General features: G+C 32.5%; 1 protein-coding gene across 3 annotated transcripts in view; it reads left to right on the plus strand.

Moving 5' to 3' along the window:
* LOC142331163 (ras-related protein Rab-3-like) overlaps positions 1–23,059 on the plus strand; it is a 134,598-nt gene that overhangs the window by 31,344 nt on the left and 80,195 nt on the right. The gene's annotated exons all lie outside the window — the stretch shown is intronic.

Consider the following 23,059-nt stretch of genomic DNA (forward strand, 5'->3'; position numbering starts at 1 on the left):
TGTCGGAACCGATTTAGCATATTTCTTTTGACGACGTCATCGCGTTAAATTTCTTACCGCATACCGCCTTCTTTAGGCGGACCAAACAAGTTGAAATCCAATGGTGAAAATTCAAGGTTGGATAAGGGGTGAGATAGTGGTTCCTGATGCACTCTGTTGATGACTTCTTGCACTGTATTAAGTAATTTCAGGCTGAAAACGTTAAAGTAAATTTTTTAATTAAATATTGGGATAATTAAAATAAATAAAATCGGTCGACCTAGCCGTTCAATATGTAATAGCGTTGCAAATGCACTTGGCAGCCTCTTTACTGAGGGCGTTCGGGTCCAGCAGATGACTGGATCAGAACGTTTTGATGACGTATTGAGGACCCTCGAGGATTGTGAGGTGGGCGCGCTATTCACGGGGGGTATGCGTGAGATGTATACCCAGACCCAGACTAGGCGATAGGGAAGGGAAAGTTAACCCTCTTGGGGAGAGTCACAATAGCAACCGGGAGGAATGTCGTGATATCTCAATGATCCAAGAAGGACCCCGTCGGGAGATCAGCTTCAAGCTGCACAAAGGTGGGGGGCTACTCTTCAGCCACGTTTGGGACCGACCGAAGTAACATCTTCTAGGCGGTTACCGATAGCTCTCAAGTGGTTAAAGTACATTTCCAACTTCTAAATTTTTATTTTATTAATATTTAGGATATAAATAATAAAATATTTTAATAGAAAAAATATTTCTCGTGATGTAATTTTATCTTTTTAATTCAGCTTGAAATTTTATTTTACATGAGGTAATACCAAAAAGTAGGCTGACTTTTCCTTTCTTGTTTTCATAATTTATAATTCCAAAATAATTTACAAGATGGCGGATTGTCAATTATGTAGATATGCAACTCTAATAAAATAATTTTGTAAATAACATTTGAAAAAAAAAACAGGATAAAAAATGATTGGGTTATATAAATTTCAAAGAAACAAAAGAAAAACCATTACATCGTAAAAATAAACGCCATATTTAGTGTTAAATTGTGCGTACCTTAAAATCGGCGGTTATATGCTCAAGTTTAGCAATCTAAATTAGTATATATATTTTTTTATTTTACCAATTTAGGAAAAATTTTGAAGAAATTTGTTTTTATTTATAAAGAAAAAATTTGGAATACTATAAAAATGAGTTTATGATCTCAAACTTATAAGATAGCGAACAGTTGACGATAAAAAGTACGTTATTCTGGTTCAGATACATTGTAAAAACATGTAAAATTCCCAAGAGTAAAGAAAGAGTATGATTGGCTGTAATAAAATTCAATAGACCAACAACAATTATAGGAACATATATCTTATATTTTGTGAACTTAAGATTAGATATGATGTACAACCAGGGGGCAGTCGTGGGCTTCAGCTTTAATATTTAGATATTTTTTAAAATTGAGAATAAAGTACATGAAAAAATTATTATTAAAAATATATATTTACCGTAAATAAAAAATACGTAGAAAAACAATTTTAAAATACAATTACACCTAGTAAAAGATAAAAAATAATTTTAGGACGTTAATTCAGAATGGATTTGACAACAAGCTTTGATGCTGATATGTAATATTATATGAAAGTTATAGCTTCAAATTAAAAATTTGATGTTTTTGTCAATTTTTTCACACGCGTGGTGATAGGCCTAAAGAATGATCCTCGAGGAATGGTCTGTAGCAGGGGTCGGCAACCTTTTGAGTCAGAAGAGTCAAAAATAACAATTTACAAAATTTCAAAGTTTTTAAAGAGCCACAAAAGTTTTCGAAAATAGGTTTAATAAAAAACAATTTATAGGTACTTACACTTATAATTATTATTGTAACTAATAATTATTATTTTTAAATAATAAAAGCTATAAAATAGATAAATAATAAAATAGGTAATTTATTAAATATATATTTTAATAAAAACACTTTCGCGGTAATATCCAACAGTAGTACTTTGTTTCTTTTTTGACAATTCTTATCGACTTCAAAAAAGTAGTTAGGTATCTTATTTGGAAAAAAATATGTATAATATGTATTTTAAAAATATAATGCTTATTATGTTACCTATTTGTACTTCGGTTTATTATTATTATTATTATATATATGTACATACATAACTTTGAGAAGATAATTCGCTTCTAACTCTTTTACTTGAAACAACAAACTATACGTCACAGCCAAAGCACTGGTGAAGACGACAAATTGTCTTTCGTCGAAAGCGAATAAACCTACATAGAAACATCTGACGACGGCGTCATTCGAGAGCTTCTGACGGACTGACGACAGTGACGACGCGTGTCACGGGGGAGAGGTGCCGTGAAAAGCGAGTACAAGTGGCAAAGAGATAGAATCGGTGCCTAATCCTCGTTAATCGATTCAGAACGATTTTTAAATGTTTTTTTTTAATAAAATAAATAATATTTGCGTATGGAACTAAAGAGCCGCAGCTTCACATCCATAGAGCACCATGTGGCTCGCGAGCCGCAGGTTGCCGACCCCTGGTCTATATTGGCTGGTTTTCTTCGCGCCCTTGCGGTGTGTAGGTCTACAGAGGGAGTTTAATCGAGGTACTCGATCGCGGTAGGATCGCCGGTGGCTAGGGTTCCGGCCAAGGCATTGGATTGGTTGAAGGTAGGCGCATTGGCATCGTGCCACGGTTATATCGGTATTGTTTGTGATTCGCTTTGGTGGTTCCACTGGTGGGGACAGCCGCGCCGCCGGGATATGTGAACCCGTGCGACCGGGGGCGTCCAGATTTGGTAATCCCACGCAAGATATCATGATGGGGCGGTGCGGGGTTTGTTCTCGGCACCTGTGCGGACCGGAATGCGGTTGCGTTGCCCTTGTTAGGTGACCTAAATTGGTCGATTTAATTGGGTGTAGGGTCTGAATTTCTATGTTGCGTAAAACATAATTTTGATCGGTATGAGTGTAGCACTGATTTAACTTGAAACTTGTTCGTTCACTGATGCATTCACAGTCACGAACGGTGTTGTCAAATCTTTACTAGGCGCGGGGTTCGCGCTTCCGCGGTTTCGGTCGATTAGTTTGAGGGGATCACGTTAGGTTGGATGTGAAAATGTCCGTTTGAGGCCTACGTGAAGGCAAAATTTGATTTGTATTTTACTGATGCAAATGTATGCCGAGGTATTTACATCGGTGGCATCCCGACCGAGGCCTGGTTGATGACTGTGAGATGTAATCAGTTAGAGAGTCTAAAGACGACCTCCGGTAAACCCCCTCACTGCTAGGAACGGTAACGTCACACAGCGGGTGTCTTACCCGTTTGGGGTTGGGATGATGGGTCTAAAGAACGGGAAGCAAAGATTTGTACTTTGACATGAGTTCCCCACTCGGGAGCAATTTATTATCGTGACTCACTTGATACGTAAATAAAATTTTCTGATAAGCAATTTTAATGAGAAACCACGATATTAAAAAAAAAGAAGATGGCCGCTATATCGGTTTAGGCGTACTTTTTGCAATAATTCTGTTGTTTGTCGTCGGATTTTTACAAGTAAGTAAAGTCGTAATTTTATTCGCAAAAAAATGCTTCATAATTTTTATAATATAACACGATTTGATAAATCTAATAATTCCTATGATATTTAAGATTGAAAAATTGAAACGAACGCCATTTTGAAATTTATCAACGAAGAGTAGCGTTATTTTTTTTCCGATTAAAAAATGTTTATTTAAAATAAAGTACAAAGTTTAAAATAATTACTTTAAAATAAAGTAATTATACTTTATTTAAAATAAAGTACCAGTTTTTGGCTTCACCCAAAACTAGTCAAAATCATCGGACTAACACTAACGGATACCAAATCCAAGGTTAAATTCAGGGGAGAAATATCTGATCCATTCGACATCAAAACAGGACTGAGGCAAGGAGATGGACGGGATTAGAACAGATTAAATAACGATAACGTTAAAATAGGAAAAAGGTATCTCAGTAAATCGCCTAGGCTTTGCGGACGATTTAGCCCTACTAGCCCAAAATATAGAAGAGTCCAGACACCAACTGTCAACACTGGAAGAGATTGCAGAAAAAATCGGTCTAAAAAATGGTCTAATAATGACATAGAACTAGTAGAAAACTTTAAATATTTGGGGGAAAACATCACGCACAACCTCCAAGAAAATCCAAACTGGAATGAAAGAATAAATATACTCATCAAAGCCGCAATAAATACGCAAAACATCTATAACAAAAAATGCACGTCCATAAACACAAAAATAAGACATTATAACTCATTTATCCGACCAGATAGCCGGACAGCGGCCGGGACATGGAGATCAAGGAAGATCCCCTTAGTGATTTTCCTGGATGTCCGCAACGCGTTTGAAAATGTAGAAAAAGTGGGACTGCAGATCTTATTCGAGAAAACTAAATTCTTATGTACAAAGACAGATATCACAAGTCTGAAAACAAAATACGGTAAATTCGATAGGGTCCCGTACTTTAAATACCTCAGGGAATTCATCGAACCAACAGGCCTTGAAAAAATCTCACAACAAAATCGTCTCCAAAAAGTCAAAAAAGCACTAGGGTTAGTTCACAACATCTACGACAAAAAATGTATATCAAGACAGACTAAACTCCGGCATTACAACACAGTTATAAAACCAGCAGTCCTTTACGCCGGTGAAACTTTGACGCTTAACAGAAAACATGAACTTGAAGAAATATAAAAAAACTAGAAAGGAAGATCATTCGGAAAATCCTAGGAGCAAAATATACCCGAGACGGTTGCAGACTACAATCGGTCAAAACAACAGAAAAGTATTCAAACATCGAAATTGATATTAAGAAAAGACTAATGGAATTCTACGGTCATCTCAGTAGTCTACCAGAAAATCGATCGATGAAAAGGGTAATAGAATATGTAACCTCGCTCAAGAACACAACACCTTGGATGGACAAACTTCGAAAGGACCTAAAAAACGCCAACATAAGTCCAATAGACATTTTAGAGACACCTTCAGATATAAAGTAAACAAAGGGGAAGTTATATCAGAGCAACCGAAACAAAAACAGTATAGACCACAGCGGTCAGAAGAGCGTAAACAAGCCTTCTCAGAAAGAATGAAAACTTCAAATTGAAGCGACAAGAAGAACCGATAGGAAAGTCGAGTTATTTGCTTAACGGCTTCCATTTAGCGGGAGAATTCGAAAATAATCAGACGTTATTAGTGAAATAAAATTTTCTGTACTTTTAAAAACGTGTATATGTAATTTAATAGGCGTACAAGGAAAACATGTGGTGTCGACATCAATTTTTTTTTATTTGGTTTAATATTCAGTAACAATAATAGATACCGAAGATAAAGAAACGTCAACGTTCTAACTTGCAGTATCATAGCGAATCACGTTTCTAACTTTGCTCAAATTTTTACGATCTTTATATAAGCATAACGCAAGAACGATTCAACCAATCTTCATTAAATTTTTACACGCGCAACTTCAGATATATTTCTAAAGCATAACTAAATTTTAATAAAACTAATCTTGTATTTTTGAAGATTTTTCGAGCCACATATTTTTTTTTTTCACAAGCTTATAAATATATAAGGAAACCCAAATTAAATGAATGTACAAAATGTAAAAAAATTCATTTTCACCCCTCAATCCCACCATGCGAACGAAGTAATACCGTACTTTTTTTTCAAAAAGTCTATTAAAACAATTATTTATCTTTTTTTATTTCCTTTTTAAAAAAAAATGTCAAATTTCTTTAGACATCTTACAGGTATAAAAAAAATAAATAAGTTTTAATAACATAAACGAGCATAGTTTTCTTATTTGATAAAGAATAATGCATATTGTATTACAACACTGGAGTCACGTAGTCGTAAAAAGCTTAGTAGAATCCAAAGGGATTTAAAAAGATTTTACTGAAAGATAACTTCCCCGTGTTTTATTACTTATACTGTCTTTTGTAAATTCCTTGCGACAGTTACGGTAGAATGAAAATTTAAAAATATAAAACGCAAATCTTATTTTTTCTTTAAACGATAATTTTTTTAAAACAAGTTATCAGCGAAAAGTCTAAGACTTTCCCGAAGAAACATTATTATTATTGTTGTTATTATTACGGTTTAATTACATTTTATAAGCGATTAAAAATATTTTAACGTTTATGATTAACCGATATGTTTTAACATTCCTTTAAATCACGTGCAGTGACAGCTCGCGTATAGGGACTGTGGAACTGCAGCACCCGCTATTTCCACTCGATATTATCGATAACATTTAATATATATAACGAGTCGTTTTTTCTTTAGTTCTTTCTTTATACTTGGACAATATATAATCCTTAAGCTTAATGTCAGTAGCCATTCCCCGGTTTAAGAAAAAGATACGAAAATCGTTGTATAGAACTGTGTGCTTCACAGTTCTAGCGGCGTGGTGTTTGGCTGGTTTTGCGCATGTTCACATAAGAAGCTGAACCCAAGGCTGTAAGGAAAAGAGAGCGCTATCACTCCTGTAGTGCCGACCGTGGCGTACTGGTGAAGGTAGTTTTTTTTTTTTTCTCCGTGTGTGAACGGAAGGTTCCTTGTTCGTTCCCTTTTCTAGTTTAGTCGGTGGAAGGAATATGAAAGCGGTTTAGTTGTTTTTTTCAGTAGCGATCAGAAAATAGCGGAAAGCTCTTTGATTTCCAAATCTGTGCAAAAACACGCTGGAAGGCCGAAAAAGAAGGTATCTAGTAAAAACGAATTGCGTATTAGTTTCTGGATACATAGTAATTAAAATTAAACACCCTTGGACTATAGACTTTTTAGCGGAAATTTTATTAAGTTATTATCTAATAATAGACTAATAACCGTAATTATAACCGTATAAATAATAAAATGTTAATACAGATAAAATATTTTAGTAATATTAGATTTTTTTTTGTCTTCAGTCATTTGACTGGTTTGATGCAGCTCTCAAGATTCCCTATCTAGTGATAGTCGTTTCATTTCAGTATACCCTCTACATCCTACATCCCTAACAATTTGTTTTACATATTCCAAACGTGGCCTGCCTACACAATTTGTTCCTTCTACCTGTCCTTCCAATATTAAAGCGACTATTCCAGGATGCCTTAGTATGTGGCCTATAAGTCTGTCTCTTCTTTTAACTATATTTTTCCAAACGCTTCTTTCTTCATCTATTTGCCGCAATACCTATTCATTTATCACTTTATCCGCCCGTCTGATTTTTAACATTCTCCTATAGCACCGCATTTCAAAAGCTTCTAATCTTTTCTTCTCAGATACTCCGATCGTCCAAGTTTCACTTCCATATAAAGCGACACTCCAAACATACACTTTCAAAAATCTTTTCCTGACATTTAAATTAATTTTTGATGTAAACAAATTATATTTCTGACTGAAGGCTCGTTTAGCTTGTGCTATTCGGCATTTTATATCGCTCCTGCTTCGTCCATCTTTAGTAATTCTACTTCCCAAATAACCAAATTCTTCTACCTCCATAATCTTTACTCCTCCTATTTTCACATTCAGCGGTCCATCTTTGTTATTTCTACTACATTTCATTACTTTTGTTTTGTTCTTGTTTATTTTCACGCGATAGTTCTTGCGTAGGACTTCATCTATGCCGTTCATTGTTTCTTCTAAATCCTTTATATTCTCGGCTAGAATTACTATATCATCAGCAAATCGTAGCATCTTTATCTTTTCATCTTGTACCGTTACTCCGAATCTAAATTGTTCTTTAACATCATTAACCGCTAGATCCATGTAAAGATTAAAAAGTAACGGAGACAGGGAACATCCTTGTCGGACTTCTTTTCTTATTACGGCTTCTTTCTTATGTTCTTCGATTGTTACTGTTGCTGTTTGGTTCCGGTACATGTTAGCAATTGTTCTTCTATCTCTGTATTTGAACCGTAATTATTTTTAAAATGCTGAACATTTTATTCCAGTCTATGTTACCGAATGCCTTTTCTAGGTCTATAAATGCCAAGTATGATGGTTTGTTTTTCTTTAATCTTCCTTCCACTATTAATCTGAGGCCTAAAATCCAAATCGGTCTTCTCCTAACGCTTCTTCTACTCTCCTCTCAATTCTTTTGTATAGAATTCTAGTTAAGATTTTTTTTGCGTTACTAGTTAAACTAATTGTTCTGTATTCTTCACAGTAATGTCGTGTTCTTTAAAATATATTTTTATTTTGATCAATTTTTTTTGTTTCCCCGAGTGAGATATATCTTAACAAGTAAATTTTGTACTAAAATGTGACCTAAATTTTTAAGAAAATCTCTCACAGTAGTGTAACACAACTGGTCGCGTCGAGTCAAATCGGTTATCTTTGTTACTTATATTGCATTAACTAAGGGAAGCTGGATATTGACTGATAGAACGGATTACGATAGCAGATTAGCAGGCTTGCCAACCTAATACGATTGAGGAAAATATTAAATTTTGAATATAAAATAGTGTCTCGGGTGATATAGACCCGTCGCGACTAGTTAAGGCTTAAATTATGTACCATTATCTTTAACGTGATAAAGTGTAGAATTAGTTTATTATCCTGCTTCCAGCTTCATTTTTTCCGGTTGTTTTATTAAACAGAAAACTTTAACCGTGGACTTGAAAAGGCATAGAAAATTTTTTTCTGGAATAGCACTTAGCACTTCCACTTATTTTAGCTACGAGCCACCAGTGGTCGTGTGATCATTATTTAGCGACCGATTAAATTAATACACACATATTATGTTAATTGTAATATATAGAAGTCATTCTCATCCGTTTTAGGTCCACAACCACCCTCCCCCCCCAAAAAATAGTAACCCGATGAAACCTAGTTAAAATAAATTTTAAGCTGTTTAGATAAAGACGGGTATTAAAATGCACTTATGAACTATACAAACATGATTTATAGGTTCCAAATTAATGTGTACGTGCTTCTCGTAATTTGGTCTGCTTGCATTATATTCGTTTTGAGAGCGTCGAATTCGAACATACAAAAAATTCAGTTGGCGAAGTACATCACGGAAGATAAAAGAACATAGATGAAAGAAATACGGGGTACTAGTTTGTTAGGTGGGGTGGACAGCCTCAGCAGTGAGAGCCAGCATGCTGAGGTGTACTGGTTTCAATGATCTGCTGAGGACTCCTCGGGTGTGTTTGGTAGGAATAAAAAATATCAAAAGATCCATGGGCCACACCACTGCATTGAGGTATGGTGTAGTGCCATAAAGGACAAAAAATGAAAGAAACCTCAAAAGAGCCACCGGTTAGCCCGACCTGCCATGCCGGTATATTGCCGGTAGTTGGGGAGGGCTAATTAGAGTAACGGACACTACCCTGGGTGGCGTAATACCATCAAGTCGGTCCAGCCCAGGGGAGTAGAGGGGGGAAAAAAAGGATCAGAAACGGAGCTGGCCTCCGTAGGGCGAACGGCAGAGTCTCTGCCTTTCATCTGGAAGTCCCGGGTTCGAATCCCGGTCAGGCATGTCATTTTCACACACGCTACAAATCATTCATCTGATTCTCTGAAACAATACCTAACGGGTTTCCGGAGCTTAAAGACAAAAAATAAAAGGTTCAGAAACGGAAAAAAAGATAAAAAAAGGTTTAGAAAGGAACCCCGGTCCAAAGTTCTAAGGTTAAAATCCTAGTAAAGGCAGTTACTACATATAGTAGTAACTGTAGTATTTGATGTAGTATAACTGTAGTAACGATGTAGATTTGAATACTACATCGTGGATACCTGCGGTTCTTTGGTGATTGGGTTTAACGTCAAAATTTCAAAGCAGTCGGTGAACTACAGAGATTTAAGATTTTTGAACGAACGATTTTTAAAGATTTTAAGATTTTTGGACATTTATAAATATATATACATTTTTTTTTTATATTTGCGTTTTTTTTTTCGTTTGTTTAGCCTCCGGGAATTACCATTCAGGTATTACTTCACAGGATGATATGTATGGGTGTATATTTATGTTTATTTTAATTCTATGTGAATTTACAAAATGCTGTAAAAATGGCTATGAATTTAATTTTAAATGTATTTTTAAAAAAATTTTATTAGTTTAAATGTTTTATTTTCTAGGCTAATTGTATTTTCTGATTTATATATATATATATATATATTATTCCGGGGAATAATAACGCGAAAGCGTTTTTTGCCCTCCAAAAAAAAAAAAATGATTACATTTAGTTAGTTGAAAAACGTTATCTGCCGTGCAACGATTAGGTAAGCAAATGTACTCGTAATAAGACTGTGAGAGCGGTATGGGGAACAAGCAAGTCTAGTACAGTATTAGTTCGGGTATTTCCGCGTCTTTTTGTTGACATTCGTTCGTCGTCTCATGCACTGTTACAAGAATTAACGTGTTTATTCATCAAGTAGCTGTTCGTCTTCAGTTGTTATCTGTTCGGTTGTGTTTAATTACTTTTTTAGCGTATTACTGAATTATCTTTCTATAATTAGTAATTGTTTGTATATTTACATATATTTAATCGTAATTCTTGTTTGAAATTTACGTTCGACTGCTATAAATATATGATATGAAGGTAAGATTAATTTATATGACATGCTAACTAACCGCTAGACAAAAAATTTGTTTCGTGTAATTAAAAAAAGCCGATAATTAATTTTAATTAACCGATTAAGTTATGTAATTCATTTTTAGTTGATTATTTTAAGCGCTATTTGTATCTTTATGATAAAATATTCTCTTATATTTTAAAACATTAACCAAAGTTACCGTTCAAAAGTACATACATATATTAGACACATTAACTGCCGTAATTCTGCGCCATTTTTTTTTTCTTCAAACTGATACGTAAAAAATATAACGAACCAAAATCTCGGTCGAGTTCGTTAATGGACAAAATCAGACCAAGGGGAGCTTTTTCGAAAAAAAACAAAATATCGCTATAACTTTCTTATTATGTAAAATATCGATTTCGTTTAAATACCTATTCTATGGATAAAGCCCTAAAACTTATCTAAATAAAGTGTTTTGATATCACCAACCATCGGCCCACGTAGTGGAAAAAATGGGGTTTCAAAGACAAAAAAAAATCATACATCCCATTAATAGGCACAGAATCGAATCGGTCTAAAAGTCGGCGTTAGTCTTCTAAATATTACCTAAAACTTTTATCTGAAAAAGTTTTGATATGACCAACCCTTATGACAAGGGATGACAAAAATATTGCTGGAATTGTAAGAAGCAAGGGCTTGTATGCGAAACATGTGAAATTTTTTTAACATGCAACCATTGTCGTAATGAGTATTTTTGAAGTTTTTCTAACTTTAAGGTGGAAATCGTTTCTATCTTTTTTTGTATTTTCTAAATAAAGAAAAATGTAATCCTATACCTTTTTTACTCTCCCGTCTAGATAGTTCTATAACTGTACAAGGAAAAGTATTTTAATCGGTCCAATTTGGGTATATCCGGTTTTATCGAATCTTGACGTTTTGACACCTAAGGAACCAAAAAATAAAAAAAACAAAACCACGTGGAAATTATTCAGATGTTAATGTTCTATTAACGTATAAGTGTTCGGTGTTGGTCTCTAAATCACCTTATATTTCCCGAACTACTGGACCGATTTTGACCAAAGTTAGTTAAACTATTTCTATGTATAGGGCATTGATGCCATTAAATTTTCAAATTAAAATATCTGTAGAGCAAGGTCACCCTCAATATCTTGAGATTTTGCCTAATTAAGATCATATTTTTCTTGGGAAAATTTGTTAAAGATTAAAAAATAACAATATCTGCAAAAATACTTTTTTCAAATTTGCACCCCTCTACATAAAATGCTTTTGTTGTCGTCTGTTATGTTGTAATATCACAAATGAGTCGTAGAATTAAATAAATGAATTAATATTTAAAGTGTAAAGTAACTCGGTTCGATTGGGTTTCGAATTCGATCGTCCGGTTGACTCCGTACCTGGTACGTTAAGCCCCGCAGCTATTCCAGCTGCCGACCGTAGAAGCAAAATTTGTTTTTTCTAAGTTGTGAAATTACATTATTTTAGATAGTTCCGACCGTCGCCGCTAGTCCTGCCATATCCACATGAATTAAATACGGTATGTGCGCGCGCTTTAATTAGAATAATTGAATTAAATAAACGAAAAATATTACGTTTAAATAAAATGATAAATATTTTTAATTAAGTAACGTGTGTATGTATATGTAAGTCGTGTATCAGAAATAACCCACTGTTGTCAGGTTTTTTTTTAATATACCACACATATACACATAATTTATAACGGAACCCTATTAAAAATGACAATTTATTCAAGTTATAAAATAAAAAAAATATAACATTTTTAAATAAACAAACGCTAAAATTATATTTATTATAAAATTAGCCGAACCGGCAATGCTTCGCTATTGCTGTGTGTGTGTGTGTGTGTGTGTGTGTGTGTGTGTGTGTGTGTGTGTGTGTGTGTGTGTGTGTGTGTGTGTGTGTGTGTGTGTGTGTGTGTGTGTGTGTGTGTGTGTGTGTGTGTGTGTGTGTTTCTGTGTGCGTGTGTTATGCTACCATTTGTTCCTGATGCGTTCATACTGTTATATGTTTTATAAGTCCGATTCTTTGAGAGAATAAACACGTATAAAATTCACTGGAGCGAATATTTGTCAGATAAATGTATTTCTCTTATTTCATATATATATTACATACACACAAATACACACTCATACTCACAATGCAAAAAAAATAATCCTTGTTCCATGAAATTAAAAGGAAATTTTAAATAATAATGCCCTTTAAACATTAAATAACCAATTTTTTTTATTTGGGCTGAACATAAACCACAAGATAAAATTAATCTTGTTTTAATGAATGAGTATAAAAATTGTAATAAATTTACAAATTAATACCATTAAATGATTAAAAAAAAAAAAAAATTTATGATTAATGTAAAAATATTATTAATTTTTAACAACATAGAATCTGATGTTGACAACACATGATTTTTTGTACGCCTATTAAATTACACTTACACTTTTTTAAAATGTAAATACGTAAAATTTTATCTCATTAATAATTGTAGATATTTTTCTTTTTTTTTTGCTATTGATTTATTATTCATCGTAATTTTTTTTTTTATAATGAAAGGTTAATAATTATTAATAAATTAAAAAAAAAAATAAAAAAATGTAGATGAAAAAGGAGATTTTAACCGATGTGCTTTCCTCTTTCAAATATTTCATTAATTAAAATTTTTTTTGGCTATAACTGGAACAAATGAAAATAAATACCATTTATGATATATCGTTGAAATCCTTTCAATGTGGGCTTATTACTGCAGTTAGAAACTAGATTTTGGTCTTTTTTGGACACTTTTGGTACAGTGGATTGCAATCAAAAGGGGAGGTGCACAACGAGATGTTACAACAGTCCTAAACACAAAATTTTAACGTCCTACGGCTAATATTTTTTGACTTATGCCAAATACTTAAGTACATACGTACGTACAGACGTCACGCCCAAAGTAGTCAAATTGCATTCAGGGATGGTCAAAATGGATATTTCAGTTGAAATCTGAATATCGAAATTTTTCGCGATCACAATACTTTCTTACTTCGTACAAGGAAGTAAAAATGAACTAAAATTAAAACGTGAATTAAGAAACTATTTTTTTTATGCATTTTGAATTATTTATTTATTAACAAAATGGATCACTTTTTACGTTTTTTTTATTTTTTAAGATAAATTCTCTCTAATGATCATCTTATAAGTTTTTTCGGAAATTTTTATTAAATGACTTTTTATTATAATTTTTTTAATTTAAAAATACACAGAATATATGTATAAACCGATCGAAAATATTTTTCATTCTATTTTCCTGGCATAGATCTAAAGGTATACTGCAAGAAGGAAAAGTATGATAATCAGTCAAAAAGGGGTATGGTCTTTTTTTTAATTTCTCGAAGTTTTATGTCTGAGGAATCCCAAAAAAGAAAAGATAAAGTGTTTTGATGGTGGGGGGGGGGAGTAAATTTCGTACTTATGAACGTATGAAAAAATCATACTATTCCATTGATAGTTGCTTTTCAAAAAAGAAAAACGTTTTGAACCCGGATGCCGGTTCAAAATTTGGATGATTTGTTTGCGCTTTAATATGAGGTACATAGAGTAGCAGATCGTTTGGTTTCGCTATTACAAAGAGACGGTTCACTATTGTTTACTAATTTAACTTACTGAATTTGAACCGCAGTTCTGCTATGTCAAACATTAGACGTAATAACAACTTCCTGATACGCGTGCATGATGACTCAATCCGCCACTGTTACCATCTATCTATAAAATGTTTATATTTCATTTATTTATTTATTTTTTTCGATCGATGAAATAATCCACCGCAAAATCTTACAAAGAAACTTCTAAAGCGGGAACGTGAAAATGGAAATTTGTAGCGTATGAAAAATACCGTATCTGGCCGGGATTAGAACCCGGTACTCTGAATGAAAGGCCGAGACGCTACCGCTCAGCTACGGAAATCGAGTAATTAATTTTATTTTTCACTTTTAAGTCGGTTCAGCTATTAATTACGTTTTGATTGTTTTGTTATACATTTACCATAACTAGGCGGGAATTCAACCCACGACTCAGTGTAACAGGGGGAGAAGTTCTTTTCCCGTTGTTGCAATTTTCATTCGTTTTACTTATTTAATTTTAAATATTTAGTGATATGCGATATCAAATTTCTATTCGCGCGCGTGCGATTGTTTTAACGTGCACTTTTGTATTAATAAAAAGTCACCTGATTTGAGGTTTGTCCGAAATGGAACATTAAATAAACGGTAACTATCAGTTCTATTTTATTTATCGTAAATACAGGGTGATTTAGGAAGAAAGGGAAATAATTTGGGAACCGATTCTAGATCTTGAAATAAAGGAAAAAGTTCACGTACAAATATATGTCCGAAAACGCTTCTTTGTAAAGTTACGGCTAGCGTAAATTTCGCTCGGATTTCAGTTCCCCTGTGAAATAAGTCATACTGAAATTTTTAAGGCGTTATATAAGGGGTAAAATTGATGGTTTCTTATGTTTTTTGACCTGTAAAATAGAATTTAAAAAAACCAGTACTATCATCCCTTATTTTCACGATATCCAGCGTAGAACAGAAAAGTTCAGTGACGAAAAACACATTGCACATTGTTGTCAAGGACATTGATTTCTATCGAACGTTCGCCTTCAGTTCATCGATACTGAGGGTTGTAACATTTGATAAGAAGTTTATTAAGTAAGTAATTATATATATATATATATAATTGAATGTTTGTCTGTCTGTGTGTCTCTTAAGCCTTTCTAAACCGTTCATCCGATAGCATGAAAATTTAGGGAACGGTTGGACGCATGCCAGGGAAGGTTTCTGAATTAGTTTGGACCCGCTAGGTAGCGCTTTGGTCGAGATATTTTGAAAAATTGTATTTATGGTCCGATTTGCTTCGTATTCAGAATAGTGTTACTTAAATGGAAAGAATTAACTCCGCAAAAAATGGTCCCGCTAGTTGGCGCCGGGGTTGAGATATTTAGAAAAATTATATTTATGGACCGATTTGGTTCGTATTCAGAATATGAATATTAGTTACGTGAAAATAAATATTTTTGCAAAAACTGTACCCGCTGGGTGGTGCCGGTGTCGACATATTTACGAAACAAACAAATATTCAAATAGACTTTTTTATTCTATATATATATATATATATATATATATATATAAAACGCATGTTCGTATGTGTGTCCGCTAAAGATAAAAAAACCAATGGACCGATTTACGCGCGGGAAAACGGGGAAAACGGGAAAGGCTAAAAAGGAAACTGGGTGAGCGATGATGGAGAAGAGCGAAATAAAATAAAATAAAATAAATTTCTTATAGTAACAAATGCTTTAATAATAAATAAAAAAAAAATAAATAAATGAAAAATAAATAGTTCAAGAGATAATGATAAAATAATACCATAACATAATTTATAAAATTGTATAGTTTATACGTTGACAGAGGACTTTTGCTAAGAGGAATTTTAGAGGTAAATCTTTTTTTATTTAATTTTTTTTTGATGAGGCAAAAGTAAAAACTTCTGTCGATCTAACTAATGCGTCGAGGGTGAGAGTGGGACGGGGTTTTTAACAAACGCAGATGGCTTCCTTCGCTCTGATTGGCTACCGTCAGACAGTACTGAACAAGCGTTGTACAATTCAAATACAACCGTAAACATGTGTACATGTGTGTGTGCGTACGTATGAGTATTGCTGTGCGAGTGACACGTTAATATAGACGTTTTCTTATAAAGACATTTCTTATATAGACGTTCAATATAATTAAATTAAATCAAGATTTGTCGATTATTTTATATTTATTACATTTTATTTAAAATAATAATTAATCTCCCTTAATATTTATAATTTTTTTTTTTAAATATTACGATAAAGTTTATCTGTTTTGTAAAGTAATTTAAAAAAAAAAAGATTCTTATTTAACTTATTAAAAATAAATCCATTAAAATAAAAAAAAATAGATTGTAATAAAATCTTTACGGGAAGGAAACGAAGCTATATAAATATATTACTAGGATGAAAAATTATGATGCAAGTGTTATCGCGCATAAAAAAATATAACAAGACGGTCAGGAACCGCTTTGCTGGCCGTTCCCGTGTTACTAGAGAGCCTCCTAAAATTTTTAAATTTACCATCTGTTAAAAACAATAATTACAATTACTGTTTTTAAGATGCTTTTTTTCTAAACGGCAATTGCAATTATTATTTTTAAACATTGCATATCTTAGGTTAAGCTGAAAGCGGATGATACTCGGTCCGGTCACAGTCTTTCAAACCGATTTTACTTTTAATATTTTATATTTTATACTTTATTTATTTATTTATTTATTATTTTATATTTTATATTTTTACTTTTAATATCTTTTTTTTGTCTTTAGTCATTTGACTGGTTCGATGCAGCTCTCCAAGATTCTCTATTTATTGCCAGTCGTTTCAATTTCTTTTACATATTCCAAACGTCGCCTGCCTGCACAATTTTTCCCATCTACCTTTCCTTCCAATTTTAAAACGACTATTCCAGCAAGCCTTAATGTGGCCTATAAGTCTATCTCTTCTTTTAACTATATTTTCCAAGTATGTCGGTTTGTTTTATCTTCCTTCTACTATTAATCTGAGGCCTAAAATCGCTTCCCTTGTCCCTATAATTTTCTGAAACCAAATTGATCTTCTCCTAACACTTCTTCCATTCTCTTCTGAATTCTTCTGTACAGAATTCTAGTTAAGATTTTTGACGCGCGGCTAGTTAAGCTAATTGTTCTGTGTTCTTCACATTTATCTGCTCCTCCTTTCTTTGGTATCGTGACTACAACACTCTTTTTGAAGTCTGACGTAACTTACCCTTTTTCCTAAATATTACCCACCGGTTTAATATTAACCTATTAAAATGTGCTATTTGAGGAATGTTCAAATTGTACAATTTTAACATAGGTGTGGAACAGAAAAGTCTATTGAAAAAAAAATTGTTTAAAATTTTAATAACAAATCATTTTTATTTGTCTTTTTTTATCCGGTATTGATTTACATGTTATTTAAAACCCTCCAACTAGTAAAAAGATAGACATCGACGACAAAATGTTGTCAATTATATTTTTTCATCGTCAAATGAAAACGCGTAATGAAAATTAATAGATTTCATTTTATATTTAATTATTTTACGCCATTAACATTACATAATTACAATAGCAATGTTATATCTTTGCAAACGGTGATTAATTTAAAAATAAAACCCCATATTAAAAAGCGAATTGAATTATCTTTTTCATCGTGGTACTTTCTTTTCGTTTTACTGGCCTACTGATTCTGAACTAAACTAGTACTTACGGTAATTAATTATGAATGTAATATTAATATTGTAATTTAAATGAACGAATTAAACGCTTTACTTTCTGAATATTTTCTTATTTTTTTATCATATCTATTGCACTTTAAAATACCGGTATGTACTCGATTTTTTTTTTGGATTTTCGGTCCGGAAAATCGTGGCGCGGGGTACTCGAATAAATACGGTATATATTTTTATATTATAATAAAATTAAAAGATAAATACTGTGAATAATAACAAATAAACAGGAAGAGGAAGGTCCGATAAGGTATGACATCAAATAATGGGAAGGGCATTGACTTAACGTTATACAAGGAAACTGGGAGAGGGGTGAGGGAAATCGGTGAAAGGGAAAAGGGGAAGGAGAATAAGTGAAAGGTAAAATTTGTCAAGTTCAGTTTTTTAATTTGTTTTATCAAATTTTCAATTGCGTTCATTTAAACTCTCTCTCTATCAATATATATATATATATATATATCTCTCTCTCTATAAAAGCATTGCCGCTTCTGCTAGTATCAAATAAGTATGAACAGTGGTCACGTACAAGTAATTTGTTATATAGTTTTTTTATATGCTATTGACCTTGAAAACATTACATATAATAGCGTCTGTATTTTTGTTTTGACTACACTGTCAGTTTTAACTGAAATTTCTTTTTTGTTTAGCAAGCGGCAGTGTAATTATAAAGAATTTTACTTTACAGTACGTATTATCTTATATACATAACTCTTGTACGAACAAATACAAAAAAAAATTCAATAAGAAATCCTTTTTTCAGGCTTACTAGGAATTATAGAATGAGAAATGAAATATTTTCCTGTCTTCCCAAAAGACGAATATATATTTTATATATCGATATACCGATTCAAAATGTTTATTACGATCGCCAAATGGATTGTCTAATTATTAAACATCATTACATTCGTAGAAAATGTTACTCTTAATAAGTAATATTAGTTTATAAGATATTTTGCGTACAGTCATTAGAAGAAATAGAAATGATATGTAAAACAAATTAATAAACGAGTTTTGCGCAAAATCCTTTAAATAAAAGAATCACATTAAATCACTCTACAACCCTTCAAATCGTTTATTTAGACTAAATAATTTTCCGTTCACATAAGTTATAAAAAAACTTTTCTCAGGATTACCAGAGGAATTTCCTCTACAAAATAGATGAATCTATCTATCTATGGATAGGAGGTAATATCTATGGACAGCAGTAGCCCCACTACTTCCTATCTTATCAAATCTATTTAGATTATAAGTAACTCAACTCGTTCGTATAAGACAGAACAGTGGAAATATTGCTGAAGTATGAGTACGATTTCCATTTGTCAACTCAAAAAATATAATCAAAATAACAAATTCATTTCTTTATGATAAATTAAACTATCCTTTTTAAATGAATACGATTCATCGTAGAATTGAAGAATACTGCGATAAAAATTAATTTCAATTTGCTCCTTCGAACGAAGGAGACACTTTCTCCTTCGTTCTCGCTCCTGTCCACCGTTTTGTTATTCTTATATCAAAAATTTATCTCAGGTTCGGATAGGCGAATCGCATTAATATTTGTTAAGCATCTTTGTAATGGAGGTTTTACAATATTTCGAAGCGCCCCTATGAAGAGGCCGCAGCATACCGTTTGGGAATCACTGGTCGATAAGGTTTCGGTTATTATCAGTAATACGAAATTGGGAAATTATCTTCGATTAGTTTTCCTTATCGAGAAACAATTATTTCCATTTAGAAAGATTTTCTAGCAGTTTTAGCATTAGTTGCCCTTACATTCGATGCGTATAAAAGAAACTTCTTCTACTAAAATAACAGTTTGTTCAAAATATTATCGTGCTTTATTTTTTCAACCGTGTTTAAATTTCCGTCTGTATTTTGTCCGAACTTGATTCAAAACAGTTCGGTCAATTCTGTATTATTTTAAAAATAGTTTTAAAAAAAATATTTTTTAATAAATCGGACAAAAATTTCAAATCTTGGCCTCACGTAATTATTTCTATCTGTAGCGATATCATTTCTGCTTCTATTTTTATCTTATTTTTATTTAGTCTGAAACAAATAAATTAGACGATCGAATCAATTTTATTAGAATTCCTTTTTTTCATTATAAGAAGACCGTATCGCTGAATCGTAAAATTAGACTGCATGATATAAGATCGGTTACAGTTTATTTTAAATTTTATAGATTAATTTAAATGTGTTAAAGTAGCTTTTTTTTGTTTTAAATGGCAGAGTAGCCTCGGATAAAATATCAGAACGTTTTACTCTTAGAAAAAAACATTAATATAACATTGAAGTATATAATTGTAGATAACTACAAAATACGCTTCCTGCATAAAAGAAAACGATACCGTTCGCCGGTAAAGTAAAAGCTACGAAACCTATGTGAAAAGTATTTCACAGAAACTACGTAAAATGGAGTTGTACAGAACTTGAGGTGAAGTTCCCGGCGATGCGTGAATATTTATTATTACTTGTCACGTACGTTTTTATAAAGGATAAGTCGATAGTTTTCTTTGTCGATTATTTTTAAAACGTAGTTTATTCGTTTCGGGTACAGGGTATACTAAATATTTTTACAAATATTCTTAAAGTTTGGCTTGAAACTATTTTGAACGGGAAAATTACTTAGGAATACAATAATGCTGTGCAACAACGGTAATGAGCGACATTAAAAGATATTTTCAGATCATCTGTGTAGAATATGTTCTATATAATTTCAAAATTGTTTTCTTTCATTAAAAAAAAAATACTAACGACAACCAAATTACCAAAATCGGTGAATCAGGTGATGCGCAAAAGTTGACCGAAGGTTGTTTATTAAATTTATATTCCTAAAGTCAATAAATACATACTTTTAGTAAAATTGAATAAAATAGCTTAAAAGAGATGAACCTCTGACGGCGCCCTCTACAGTTGCATTTAAATTTACAAACATACCAACACCTAAATTTACATTAAGGGAAATAATAATAATAGTAAATTAAATGTAACCGGTACAACGTCTTTGTTTTTGATATTTATTATTAATTTTATTTCCTGTCACACAAATCTGAAACCCGGTGACGCCATTGCCCGCTTCATCGCTATTGTCTAGTAGTTTTAATGCCTAATGATTTGTCAAATTTCCCTATGTAATGAACGTTGTAACCGCAGCAGCCTCCGCGAGTATTAGGATATTTCACCGTCTTTCAGACCGTTCAACGTTAGAGATGCGTTCCAGAACTTTGTTTTGATACCGTTATGACGTATTTAGTTTATCGTTGCTGGTAGTTGCCCAAAACCGAATGCTAATCGACTAAATATAAATATAAAATATTAGTTGTATAAAACGTGAACCTTATACCGAGCGATATGTAAGTACGGAAAGAGCTTTATACAGCGCATCTGAGAGGTATTTGGAAGCAGAAAGAATCGGTGTACTACATAGTTAAAAAAAAAATTCATTACATTGGGTTTTTAATCTTTGTCCGCCATCTTGGATCCGCTGTATTGAATCAAACTTAATTTATTTTTAAATAGGAAGGTGGACGGACATATGACACGTGATATCGATTTAAAATTTGACAAGAAAAACAACGGTGAAACCCATTTTTCTGTTAATGCCTTCCGTTATCGAGTTATAATTATTCAAAGTTGCAACGACGGAAAAATCATGCTAACAATAAAACGAGGTAAAACGCGCTGCACGAATAATTTTATTGTATATTTATAACGCATACAGTAACGATTTTAAACATCGCTATAATAATGAAAATAATAAACGACGATTAATAATTAACAACACGACAAATTAAACCGATTTACTTTAAATATTACAGTATTTATATTGAAATTTTAAATAAATGTTTCCTATCATTACTCGCTAATGAAATACATTTTGAAAGCGTACCGTTCTACAATAAATGTTCAATACGTTTCCCCCTCTGCTGCTTGGCAGTGTGCTAGCCTCAAGTAATATTTCCGTTTATAACTTCTATCATGTCTAGCGGTTCGCGAGCAGATTTGTTAATTATTTTTCTTTTCGATTCGTGAATGTCTGCAGGTGTTGTTTTGTAAACGTTATGTTTCAGGTACCCCTTAAAAAAATAATCCGAGTAGACAGGTCTGGAGGGCCATTCTGCGGCTCGTCTAGTACCTATCCAGCAATTTGGAAATTGCTTATTTAAAATTTACTGTGCCCTTAGATAATAATGAGGTGGTGCCGCGTCTGAAACCGTACGTTATTATTTAATTCTTGTCTGACGTTTTCCGGATATTTGGCAAACTCCTATCGGCTAATAAATTGCAGTTAGCATCTCTTGTAAGATTGTCATCTAAAATAAAAGATCCTACAATACAATGGCCGACGATTCCCGTCCAAACGTTCACTTTCTGAGGGCGGTATGTATGAAGTACCAACATCCATCTGGGATATTATCGCTCTAATATCGACAGTTTTCCTTATTCATATGGCCGTTTAACATAAAAGTCGCTTTATCAATAAATATTATTTAATTTTAGATTTTAGATTTGGAGTAACAGCACAAGGTGAAAAGATAAAGATGCTATAGTAAGATGATATAGTAATTCCTTTTTTTTATTTTAGGGCGAAAAACACTTGCGCGTTATCATCGCCCGGAATCTTTTTTTTTATATAAAAAATAAAAGGATTTAAAACTATTCTAAAAGATGAATAAAACTTACGACTAATATCAGAGGTAAAAACTAATATAAAATCAAGAGTAAATAGAATTTTACAAAGTCCAAGATGGGTGTAAAGGGCCCATTCTTGGATAACTAAAAACCATAAAGGGTCTAATATAAAACTTAAAACTAGGTTAAAAACTAAAATAACAAAATTAACTAAAACTTAAAACTAACACTAATTATATAATTAAAAAGGAGAAATAAAGCGTAAAACTAACATTACTAAAATCTTACGACTAATATCACAGAGTCTTTAAAATATAAAAAAAATAACTATATAAAATTTAACAAATTCCGATAAGGAGTGTAAAAGGCTCCTAATCGGATAAAAAAATCAAAAACTCAGAAAAAAAGAAACTTATTAAAAAAACTCTTACCGCATTAAAAAATATACGCAACGATATTAAATTTTTTGCATTAACCCAGCACTACCAAGAAATAAAAACAACCGGGTTAAAATTTCATTATCATTGCACA

The sequence above is a fragment of the Lycorma delicatula genome, chromosome 10 (genome assembly GCF_047948215.1).
Source record: "Lycorma delicatula isolate Av1 chromosome 10, ASM4794821v1, whole genome shotgun sequence".
Lineage (NCBI taxonomy): Eukaryota > Metazoa > Arthropoda > Insecta > Hemiptera > Fulgoridae > Lycorma > Lycorma delicatula.